Source organism: Tasmannia lanceolata, unplaced genomic scaffold, assembly GCF_043159265.1.
Source record: "Tasmannia lanceolata isolate RefF3 unplaced genomic scaffold, GAP_Taslan_0.1 ptg000002l, whole genome shotgun sequence".
NCBI classification, from domain to species: Eukaryota; Viridiplantae; Streptophyta; class Magnoliopsida; order Canellales; family Winteraceae; genus Tasmannia; species Tasmannia lanceolata.
Window position 1 is genome coordinate 8,528,936 of NW_027518679.1, and position 11,464 is coordinate 8,540,399.

General features: G+C 36.7%; 1 non-coding gene across 1 annotated transcript; it reads right to left on the reverse strand.

Annotated features, from left to right (window-relative positions):
* Positions 1–4,160: 4,160 nt before the first annotated feature.
* LOC143845688 (small nucleolar RNA R71) lies at positions 4,161–4,267 on the reverse strand. The gene has a single exon (XR_013234496.1). It is a non-coding gene; the product is annotated as a small nucleolar RNA R71 (small nucleolar RNA).
* Between the last annotated feature and the right edge of the window lie 7,197 nt (positions 4,268–11,464).

An 11,464-nucleotide genomic window follows, 5' to 3' on the forward strand; every position in this document is an offset into this window, starting at 1 on the left:
ATTTTAGTGCTTATATTTGATAGTATTTATCAATGTTTTGAGTTGAAATCATGATCTGAGCCTTGAATAAATTGAGGTTCTTACAGGCTTTACTAGATGATGATTGTCTATAATATAATTTTCTGGATTAAAGTGTTTCTAAGTGAGGAATGTGGAATCTCACTTGATTTAGGTTTTCTTTAAAAGAAAAAAAAACGTGCAAATAGAGGAACTTTGATCTTGTTTTTAATCGATTGATTTTTGAGTTAAAGAGAGTTCAGATGTGGATCTCTTATGTTTGTTGCCTAAAATTGTGTTGTCCTAAAAAGCTGAATCAAGCACTCAGTATATTTCTTTTCTTTTTTATGTTTGTAGCAAATTTTGTATGATGTATTGGTTCTACAACAGATTTGTTAGCTTGAATCTTTTATAGTTGTCATCCAATTAAGGTTGTAATCCTAGAATTCCTCAATGAAAATCATAATTTGAGTATCTCAGTTCTGATCTTTATACATGAAACCGAAAATTTAGCACTTTGTTTGCTAACAGCATAGTTGCAAATCAGTATTCTTCTCATTTTATTTTATTAGTTTTTGGGCATTATAGAATCAATGTTCAATCTGGTTTTGTATCTAGTTTTGTGAGTTCCTGAACTGAATTGCATTGTGTACTGTTGGATATGGTTAGATAGTCTTTTGTATAAGAAGCTTGTCAATATAGTGTAACATTGCACATGGTTTTGAGTTTAATATTTGAGTGGATTTAAAGAGCAGAAACAGTGGTTTAAGTAGGTATATTGTGATGAAGTGTTCACCTGATCATTAGTGTATGTGTGAATATGTGTTTGTGAGTGTGTGTCTTTGTGTATATGTGTGTGTGAGTATATGTGTTTGTGAGTGTGTGTATCTATAAGTGTGTGTGTGTGTATATGTGTGTGAGTATGTGTTTGTGAGTGTGTGAGTCTATAAGTGTGGGTGTGTGTGTGTGTGTCTGTGTGTTATATGCTTGTGTGCCTGTAAGTATGTGAGTGTATGCTTGTATGAGAGTGTATATGTATGTGCTTGTCAGTACATGCTTGTATGAAAGTATGTGTATATGTATATGTGTTTGTGAGTATGTGCTTATGTGAATGTGTATTTGTTTGTGAATGTATGTGTATGTGTGAGTGTGTGTCTGTGTTCTCCTCGGTATGGTGATCCTTACGCTGCCCAGTTCAGAATTTTTCCTTTTTCTACCTCAAATGCTCAAAACTTCCAAAAAATATCTAAATCTTGTAGATCTCACTGAGCCGGTCAGTTCGACATCTGGCGGCCCAAATTTGGCCAAAAGATGAGAAAGTTGTGCTCATTTTTGAGTTTCAGCCATTCAATGTGTTAATTTTCTTAAGTTTATGGAAATTTATCCCGTTGAGTAACTTCTAGGCCGCTTTTGGCAGGATTCGGTCGGAACAGAAGAAGACAAAGTTGTTCATTACGAGATTTCCTAAAAATAACTTTCAAAATTTCAGTTTTTTGAAACAACTGTTTGCTGTGACAGCAGATTGTCGGCTATTTTTGGGGCACTTCTGGCTGGATCTGGTCAGAGCCGAACAAGAAACAGTTGTTCCTTCAATGATTTGCTAAAACTTTGTCCTTGAGCAAAGTTTTCCAGAAACGATATTTTGAGTGTCAAAACGGAGCCCGAACTTTAAGTTAAAACACTAATATGTCTTTTAATGGCGATGGATCGGAAGAGGCCATATTCCAACCACTTCTGGCCAGATCCAAATAATGTGGTCAACTGCTAGAATGTCACTCATGCTGGTATCTATAATTTTGATTAGTAGGGTGATGAACACAATTATGTGTGAATTGTAGGTAGGAAAATGATGCATATTTCCATTTTAGAGCGGTACTACTAAGGTATTTTGCTTGTTTTTGGTGTTTCAGGGTTATTTATGGATTTTCACCAAAAATAGAGCTAAAGAGAAGAAATTCTAAAGAAAAGATCAAATACGAGAACATTACCATTGTGGCCCATCATTTGAAGGGTTTAGATCATCTATGGTTCATCATTCGGATGGTCTAGATCAGCCCAATATTTGGACAGCTCAGATCATCCTATAGGTTTGGACCCACCATGAAGAATGAGAGAAAGTTGCTAAAATGCCACCCAATTCTACGTAAGAGAAGAGGAAAAAATCAACAAAAATGGCCCAAATTACCAAGACAAGGTACAAAGTTGCTGAAATTATACACACAAGGTGGAAGTTGCTAAAATTTCAAAGATGCCAAGTTATTTTTGTGAACTTCCTTGGGGCTTGTAAATAGAAAGAGATTCCCTCCATATATTGATGAAAAGAATAAAAAAGAACTCTCTCCTCTCTCTCCATGCTCTCTACAATTCTCTACAACTCTCTACACTCTTGCTCTATATCTCTCTACACACTCTCTCCCATACTCCTGCTCTCTCTCTCTCTCTTTATGTTTTTGCTTGTTCTTTCTTTCTACTATCTCTTACTCTTTCTTGCTCTCTTTTCAAGCTCTTTTTCTTTTCTTTCTCTCAATCAAGAAACGATCCAATCGTCCGAGATCCCAATCCAAGGCGACACCAAGAAAAGAAGGAGGTCGATCAAGGATTCAACCATTGTTCGGAGGAGAAAGAGAATAAGTTTATTTTATTGTTGTTCTTTATTTTCAATTCTAAGTTAAAATTCGATGAACTTTTATTTTCAATTTCACTATTAAAGAGAGTACTTGTGTTATTTTGCTTATTTACGTTCTTATATGACATCTCTTCTCTTTTCTATCTCCTTTATTTTTATTTTTTTCTTCCATTTTTCCATTAACAACTAAATCCTAATTACTTAGGGTTTAGTTGAAGCCATGGGGAAGGAGAAATATTTATAATTAAATCAATCTACTCGATTGAAAAATTATGTAGGATTTTGTGTTTGAAAAATCCCAATCATTCATGCCATTGGCTTTCCCCTTTCGTACGAATGATTGTTGATTAACAAATATAAAGTTCTGTATAATCAATGTAAATTGGAGAGTGGATTTGATTAATTACTTATAAGGAATGACATCGCTTTGATCTTATCCCTTATTGACTAGTTAATCGAATTTTCAACCCAATTCAAGAGTTGTTTTAATTAATCAATCTAATCCAAACCCATGGTGGATTCTAACCCTAAGTAATCTTTTATATTGAATTAAGATTTTTACACTATTCCAAATTACTTTCGCAATTTTCCAATTAACTTAGGCCTTTAGAATTTTAGTTTTCTAATTAGATTAGATAAGTAGTTAATAAAGATCATTAGAATTTTGGTACACTTTTGCCTAAATTAAGATTTCCAAATCAAGATCGTAGTTGAATTTGATTCTTAGATTGAATAGAATACACGCTTATATATAGTGTTGGCTCCGAGGTCTAAGTCCACGGAAATCCTGAGTCAATTCCAGGTAACATTATATCATAGCTAGTATTCTAATCGGTACAAGAATAGGATTGACAACTAGATTTCTCTTCCCTGAGTTTTTGGCGCGGTGCACTTGCGGTTATTTAATATCTCAATCAAGTTTTTGACGCCGTTGCCGGGGAAGAGAGTTGCATTAGAATCTTAATTATTCGAAGTGTTAGATTAGTAGTTATTTTTAGTTTAGTTATATTTTTGGTTTCTTGGCTATCCATCCCTCTTACTTGGTTTTCTTGTGTTTATGAGTGCAGGTTAGGTGCGGAACTCGGCCAATCGACTAGAAAGAGCAAACCGGTTAGAGACGGCGGAAGACATCGCACCAAATCCAAATCAAGTAGTCATGGCGGAAGAACAAGAGACGCCCAAGAGTTTGCGCGATCGCTTCTATCCGGCCCGAACCGCGCAACCTTCTTGCATTAGATTGCTGATTGCACAGGGCAATAATTTTGAGCTAAAATCGTAATTTATTTCTTTGCTTCCTCGTTTTCATGGCCTCCTTTCAGAGGATGCTTATTTATTTTTGCGTGAGTTTGAAGATGTATGTGCTTTGATTAAGTTGCAACAACTTACCGATAATGCGGTAAAGTTGCGGTTTATTACGTTTTCACTCAAGGATGGAGCCAAGAAGTGGCTCTATGGCTTACCAACGAACTCCATCACCACTTGGGAGGAGTTCGCCATCGCTTTCCTAAAAAAGTTTTTTCCATTACATAAAACTAATAAGCTTAGGAACGATATTTTACAATTCAAACAAAAGCCATTAGAGTCATTTTCTAAGTTTATGGAGAGGTTCAAAGACCTACTCCAAGAGTGTCCTCACCATGGAATTGATTTGTGGCACTTATGCCAAATTATTTATGAGGGCATAAATTACCAAACAAAGCAACTTCTTGAATCCATGTGTCCTAACGGTTTTACATCTTTCACGGATGAGGCCGCGGCATGGAACTTCTTACTTGATTTGGCAGAAAAAACAAGAGAGTGGGAATCCACTCAAGACGGTGAGAGAGCCACTTCAAGTAAGGGATTTCTAAAAGAGGGTGCCATGGCAAAAGAGACCCATCTTGATAGCCTAATCAAAACGCTAGAAGCCATAGTTGTCAAATGACCTTCACAAGTCAATCAAATTGCACATAGTGTTCCTATGTGTAGTTGGTGTCAAGCCACGGACCATGTCATGGAAGAGTGCCAAACTCTTGCTAAATTTGGTAATTCTAATGAGAATGTGAGTGCTCTTTATGCTAATAATCCTTATTCTAGCACTTATAATCCGGGATGGAGAAATCATCCCAACTTTTCATGGAGTCAAGGTGGGCAATCCAATTTCCAAGGCCAAGGCCAATTCGGCCAACCTAGGTCCACCTTCCCTCCCACTTTTCTTCGGCCACAACCTTCCCCTCCTACTTTTCAAAAACCCATGATTAATAATGTTTCAAATCAGCAACCGCCGGGTTTTCAAAAACAAGGAGAGTCGGCACGCATAGCTTCCTTAGAAAAAAGCATAGAACTTCTCACTAGCACTTTCATGACAAGCCAACACAACATGGAGAAGCAAATCTCCCAACTTGCCATGGCGTTGCATGAGAGGGAAAAGGGGAAGATGCCAAGTCAACCCATTCCTAATCCAAGGAACGTGAATATGAATGTGAATCAACAGGTACCGCCAAATCAGTCGAATGTCATTCAACCAATTTTGCCGCCGCAAGAGCCCTCCAACGAATGTAATGCCGTATATGCTTTAAGGAGTGGGAGAGATTACCACAAGGAGGAGGTCAGATCTGAACCTTCTATAGATATACAAGATACATTCAAAGAGGTAAGAAAAGACTCCCCTCCAACAGGTTCGATTGCGAAACCCAAACAGGTAAATACAGAAGAGGTAACTTCTCCCCCTGCACGAGATTTCATTCCTAAAGCTCCTTTTCCAAGAAGACTTACTAATATTAAGAAGGTAGATGCCATGGATAAAATTTTAAATGTGTTTAAACAAGTGTAAATTAACATTCCTTTATTAGATGCGATTTCTCAGGTCCCTACTTATGCCAAAGTGTTGAAAGATTTGTGCACACAAAAGCGCACAACTAATGTGCCCAAGAAAGCTTTCTTGGCCGCAAATATAAGTTACATCCTGTCTCAACAAATGGTGGCTAAGTATAAGGATCCAGGATGTCCTACTATTTCTTGCACTATTGGTAACACAAATATTGAACATGCTCTTTTGGATTTGGGTGCAAGTGTAAATCTCTTGCCTTTTTCTGTATTTAAGCAACTAGGATTAAGAGACCTCAAACCAACCACCGTCACTCTTCAATTGGCGGATAGATCAATTTAAAGACCCAAAGGGATGGTTGAGGATGTATTAGTTAAAGTAGGGGATTTTTTATTTCCCGTAGATTTTGTTGTGTTAGATACCGAACCCGTTGCTAATATCAAGGATCAAATCCCTATCATCCTTGGTAGGCCTTTCCTTGCTACTAGCAATGCTTTAATTAACTATAGGAATGGCTTAATGAAATTGTCTTTTGGAAACACATCGGTTGATTTCAATGTCTTTAGATTGGGTAAGCAACCAAATTTTCATGAAGAAATCAATATGTTGCATTCCTTTCCTGATGATATTGTTTCTAACTTTGAAATTGATTTTGATGCAGGATTCCAAGAATGCTTGGATGCATTAGGAGATGATGGAGGAGATGACTTCTTTTCTAAAGCTTTTGCCATTCAAAATGTGGAGCCCGTTGGACCACTTGCAACATCTCTCCCAAAGACATCAATCGAAGAAGCGCCACAGTTGGAGTTGAAGCCCTTGCCTTCTCATTTACGTTATGCATTTTTGGGTGATAATTGTACTTTGCCTGTAATAATTGCTGCGGACCTAACCTCCCCTCAAGAGGAGGAACTCATTAAATTGCTAAAAGATAACAAGGAAGCCATATGTTGGACAATGGCCGACATCAAAGGAATTAGCCCTTCGATTGTGCAACATCACATCCATCTCGTTGAGGGTGCCAAACCTTCAAGGGAACATCAAAGAAGGGCTAATCCTGTGATAAAGGAAGCCATTCAAAAAGAAATTTTAAAATGATTAAATAATGAGATCATTTATCCCATCTCGGATAGCCAATGGGTGAGTCCCGTCCAAGTAGTGCCTAAGAAGTCGGGAGTTACCGTTATACAATCTGCCACCAATGAACTTATTCCAACTCGCATTCAAACAGGGTGGCGGGTTTGTATTGACTACCGAAAGCTTAATGCCGCTACTTGGAATGATCACTTTCCTCTGCCTTTTATTGATCAAATGTTAGAAAGGTTAGCGGGTCACGAGTATTATTGCTTTCTTGATGGATATTCCGGTTACAACGAAATTCCCATAGCTCCTGAAGATCAAGAGAAAACGACATTCACATGTCCCTTTGGAACATTTGCTTATAGACGCATGCCTTTTGGGTTATGCAATGCACCAGCAACTTTCCAAAGATGCATGATGAGTATATTTTCTGACATGGTGGAGACCCTTTTAGAGGTTTTTATGGATGATTTTTCTATTCATGGCTCGACCTATGCCGAATGTTTACATCACTTAAAATTAGTCTTAGAAAGGAGTAGAGAAAAGACCCTTGTCCTCAATTGGGAAAAGTGTCATTTTATGGTAATAGAGGGCATCGTTTCAGGACATGTGATTTCTAAAGAGGGAATTAAGGTTGATAAAGCCAAGGTGGATCTCATTGTCCATCTTCCACCGCCCAAAAGTGTGAAGCATATTTGATCATTTTTGGGCCATGCGGGCTTTTACTGGCGTTTTATAAAAGATTTTTCTAAAAATGCTAGGCCTCTAACCAACTTGTTAGCAAAAGATCAAAAATTTGAGTTTTCCAAAGAATGCTTCAATTCTTTTGAGTGTTTGAAAAAGGAGCTAACTACGGCTCCCATCATTCGAGCACCTAATTGGACCAACCGTTTGAAATTATGTATAATGCTTCCGACTTTGCAATAGGAGCCGTGTTGGGTCAAAGATTCAATAAATTACCGCATGTAATCTATTATGCAAGTAGAACTCTCTATGATGCACAACTCAACTACACCACTACAGAAAAAGAATTCTTAGCGGTTGTGTTTGCATTAGAGAAGTTTCGGTCCTACTTGATTGGATCGCATGTGATGATTTATACCGACCATTCGGCAATCAAGTATCTTGTTGGAAAGAAGGATGCTAAAAATCGCCTCATTCGGTGGGTTTTACTTCTTCAAGAGTTTGATTTGGAGATTAGAGATAAAAAGGGTACGGAAAACTTGGTTGCCGATAACTTGTCTAGACTTCCTAATGCAAAGAATGACGAAGGTCCAATTAATGAAAACTTTCCTGATGAGCAATTGTTTATTATTTCTAATGAACCATGGTATGCGGATATTGTGAATTACTTGGTTACAGGTGCTACACCGGATCATTGGTCAAACCAAGACAAATACCGGTTTCACTCACAAGTAAAGTATTTCTTTTGGGATGATCCCTATTTTTTCAAAACTTGTTCGGATCAGATTGTCCTACGATGTGTGTCCGATCATGAACACCAATCGATTCTATCTTTTTGCCATGATCAAGCCTGTGGTGGCCACTTTAGTGCAAAGAAAATCGCGCACAAAGTTTTACAATGTGGTTTCTATTGGCCAAGTATTTTTAGGGATGCTTTTGATTTTTGTAAGGCATGTAGATCTTGTCAGTCATTAGGTAGACTTACAAAGCGAAATATGATGCCCCTCAACCCGATCTTAGTAGTAGAAATCTTCGATGTGTGGGGTATTGATTTTATGGGTCCATTTCCCAACTCTTTTGGAAACTTGTATATTTTGTTAGGTGTAGATTACGTGTCTAAATAAATTGAAGCCATTGCTTGCAAATCCAATGACCACAAGGTGGTGGTCAAGTTTCTTAAAGAAAATATCTTTTCGCGCTTTGGTACATCTCGTGCCATCATTAGTGATAGGGGTAAACACTTTTGTAATAGACCGTTTGAAGCTCTTATGAAGAAATATGGTATTACTCATAAGTTGGCCACCCCTTATCGTCCTCAAACGAGTGGTCAAGTAGAGGTTTCAAATAGGCAAATTAAGCAAATTTTGGAGAAGACAGTGAATCCAAACCGCAAGGATTGGTCCATTAGATTAGTGGATGCCTTGTGGGCTCATAGGATGGCATTCAAGACTGATCTTGGTCAGTCTCCTTACCGCCTTGTGTATGGCAAAGCTTGTCACCTCCCGGTTGAATTGGAACATAAAGCTTTTTGGGCTATTAAGAAACTAAACTTTGATTTGTCTTCTGCAGGTGTTCAAAGGCGATTATAACTTTCCGAATTGGAGGAGTTGTGCAATGAAGCGTACGAGAATGCAAAGATCTATAAAGAGAAGACAAAAGCTTTTCATGACAAACATATTTTGAGAAAATCATTTCAAGAGGGCGAAAAAGTGCTTCTCTACAATTCAAGATTGCATATCTTTCCAGGTAAGTTAAGATCCCGTTGGGATGGACCATATGTGGTTAACAAAGTTTTCTCCCATGGTGCGGTCGAGGTTCTAAATCTCAGCAATGGTGAGATTTTTAAAGTTAATGGTCAAAGATTAAAGCCGTTTATTGGGTTGTCAAAGCCGGATATGGAAGAGTTCATGGATCTCCATGAACCTTCATATTCGAATCATGCCTAAACAAATACGGTACGTACCCTCCTTTCTATTTTTAGTCCTCATATTTTTCTTTATATTTTTAATGCCTTGAGGACAATGCATAAATCAAGTATGGGGGGGTAGCTTTTGGAAACCTTCTTTTCTAATCTTTTCTATAGTTAAAGTTAGAAATTTTCTTTTCCTTTTTTTTTTGGTATTTTTCTCAAATTAGAAAGAACTTAGTATTCTTAAAAGGAAACTTGTTTTCTTATTTTAAGAAAGAAAGTTAGTGGATATTTTAATTTTGGAATTTGAAAATTAGAAAGAATACTTTCCTTTATTAGTTTTGTTTTCTTTTGGAATCTTTCTTTTAAAAGGATTTGAATAAGAAATAGAAATAGAAACTTGCTTTTTATATGGTATGGTTAAAAAGGAAAGAAAGGTTGAAACAAAAGAAAGAAAGAATTATTTTTAGAAAGTTTGCTTCTTGATTATAGTTTTAATTTGTAGCCTTTTTTTACTTGAGCTATTAAGTCTGAAGGGTTTTTATGCATAGTTCCTTAAAGCCAACTGGCTTGAGAGCAACTGACTGAAAACTCCATACATGGTTCAATTAGAAAGCTTAATAAATCAAAGCATTGCACGTAATCAAAGGTAAAACTTGAACTCATATGCATCAATGTCTATGATATATGCAAATCAAAGATTAGTCGGACACTGCTTAGTAGCCTGGGTGTCTGGTGCATGCCCTGCATGTCATTCACGCCAAAAACAGTAGAGGATTACAAAAGTGAGCTCTATTCTTAGAAAGTAATGGAAAAGTGTAAAGGATGGTGGACCATATAAGATTGCAATTTTTCTATTAAGTTTCAGAAATCAAACTTCTTTTATGGTACGATTACATTAGAGGCAATTTTAAGGGAGCAAAGTAGGACAAATTCAAAAGAGGATTCCTTGATTAAAATATCTTTTTAATTTTCCAACTTGGAATAGGATGCAAAGTTTAAGTATGGGGGTATTTCTGTTCTTCTATTTTGAGTAATTTATCAAAGAAACAGAATTAGAAATTTTTGGCTTTATTCTATAGTGAGATTTGGAAAGAAAAGTTTATTTTTAGAATTTTGTGTGTATATTCACTACAAACACTCACGAGACACAACTCGTCCACAAGGGTAACCTAGGGGTTTAAAGGCTTGTTGCACATGCTAAGTGCAATCGTGATTCCTACGAAAGTGAGTTAGGATTTTATTTTTATTGTTTCGGTTTTGTTATTTTTTTCTTGTTTGCTTGAGGGCAAGCAAAGTTCAAGTGTGGGGGAATTTGATGAACACATTTATGTGTGAATTGTAGGTAGGAAAATGATGCATATTTCCATTTTAGAGCGGTACTATTAAGGTATTTTGCTTGTTTTTGGTGTTTAAGGTTATTTATGGATTTTCACCAAAAATGGAGCTAAAGAGAAGAAATTCTAAAGAAAAGATCAAATACGAGAACATTACCATTGTGGCCCATCATTTGAAGGGTTTAGATCATCTATGGTTCATCATTCGGATGGTCTAGATCAGCCCAATATTTGGACAGCTCAGATCATCCTATAAGTTTGGGCCCACCATGAAGAATGAGAGAAAGTTGCTAAAATTCCACCTAATTCTACGTAAGAGAAGAGGAAAAAGTCAACAAAAATGGCCCAAATTACCAAGACAAGGTACAAAGTTGCTGAAATTATACACACAAGGTGGAAGTTGCTAAAATTTCAAAGATGCCAAGTTATTTTTGTGAACTTCCTTGGGGCTTGTAAATAGAAAGAGATTCCCTCCATATATTGATGAAAAGAATAACAAAGAACTCTCTCCTCTCTCTCCATGCTCTCTACAATTCTCTACAACTCTCTACACTCTTGCTCTATATCTCTCTACACACTCTCTCCCATACTCCTGCTCTCTCTCTCTTTATGTTTTTGCTTGTTCTTTCTTTCTACTATCTCTTACTCTTTCTTGCTCTCTTTTCAAGCTCTTTTTCTTTTCTTTCTCTCAATCAAGAAACGATCCAATCGTCCGAGATCCCAATCCAAGGCGACACCAAGAAAAGAAGGAGGTCGATCAAGGATTCAACGATTGTTCGGAGGAGAAAGAGAATAAGTTTATTTTATTGTTGTTCTTTATTTTCAATTCTAAGTTAAAATTTGATGTACTTTTATTTTCAATTTCACTATTAAAGAGAGTACTTGTGTTATTTTGCTTATTTACATTCTTATATGACATCTCTTCTCTTTTCTATCTCCTTTATTTTTATTTTTTTCTTCCCTTTTTCCATTAACAACTAAATCCTAATTACTTAGGGTTTAGTTGAAGCCATGGGGAAGGAGAAATA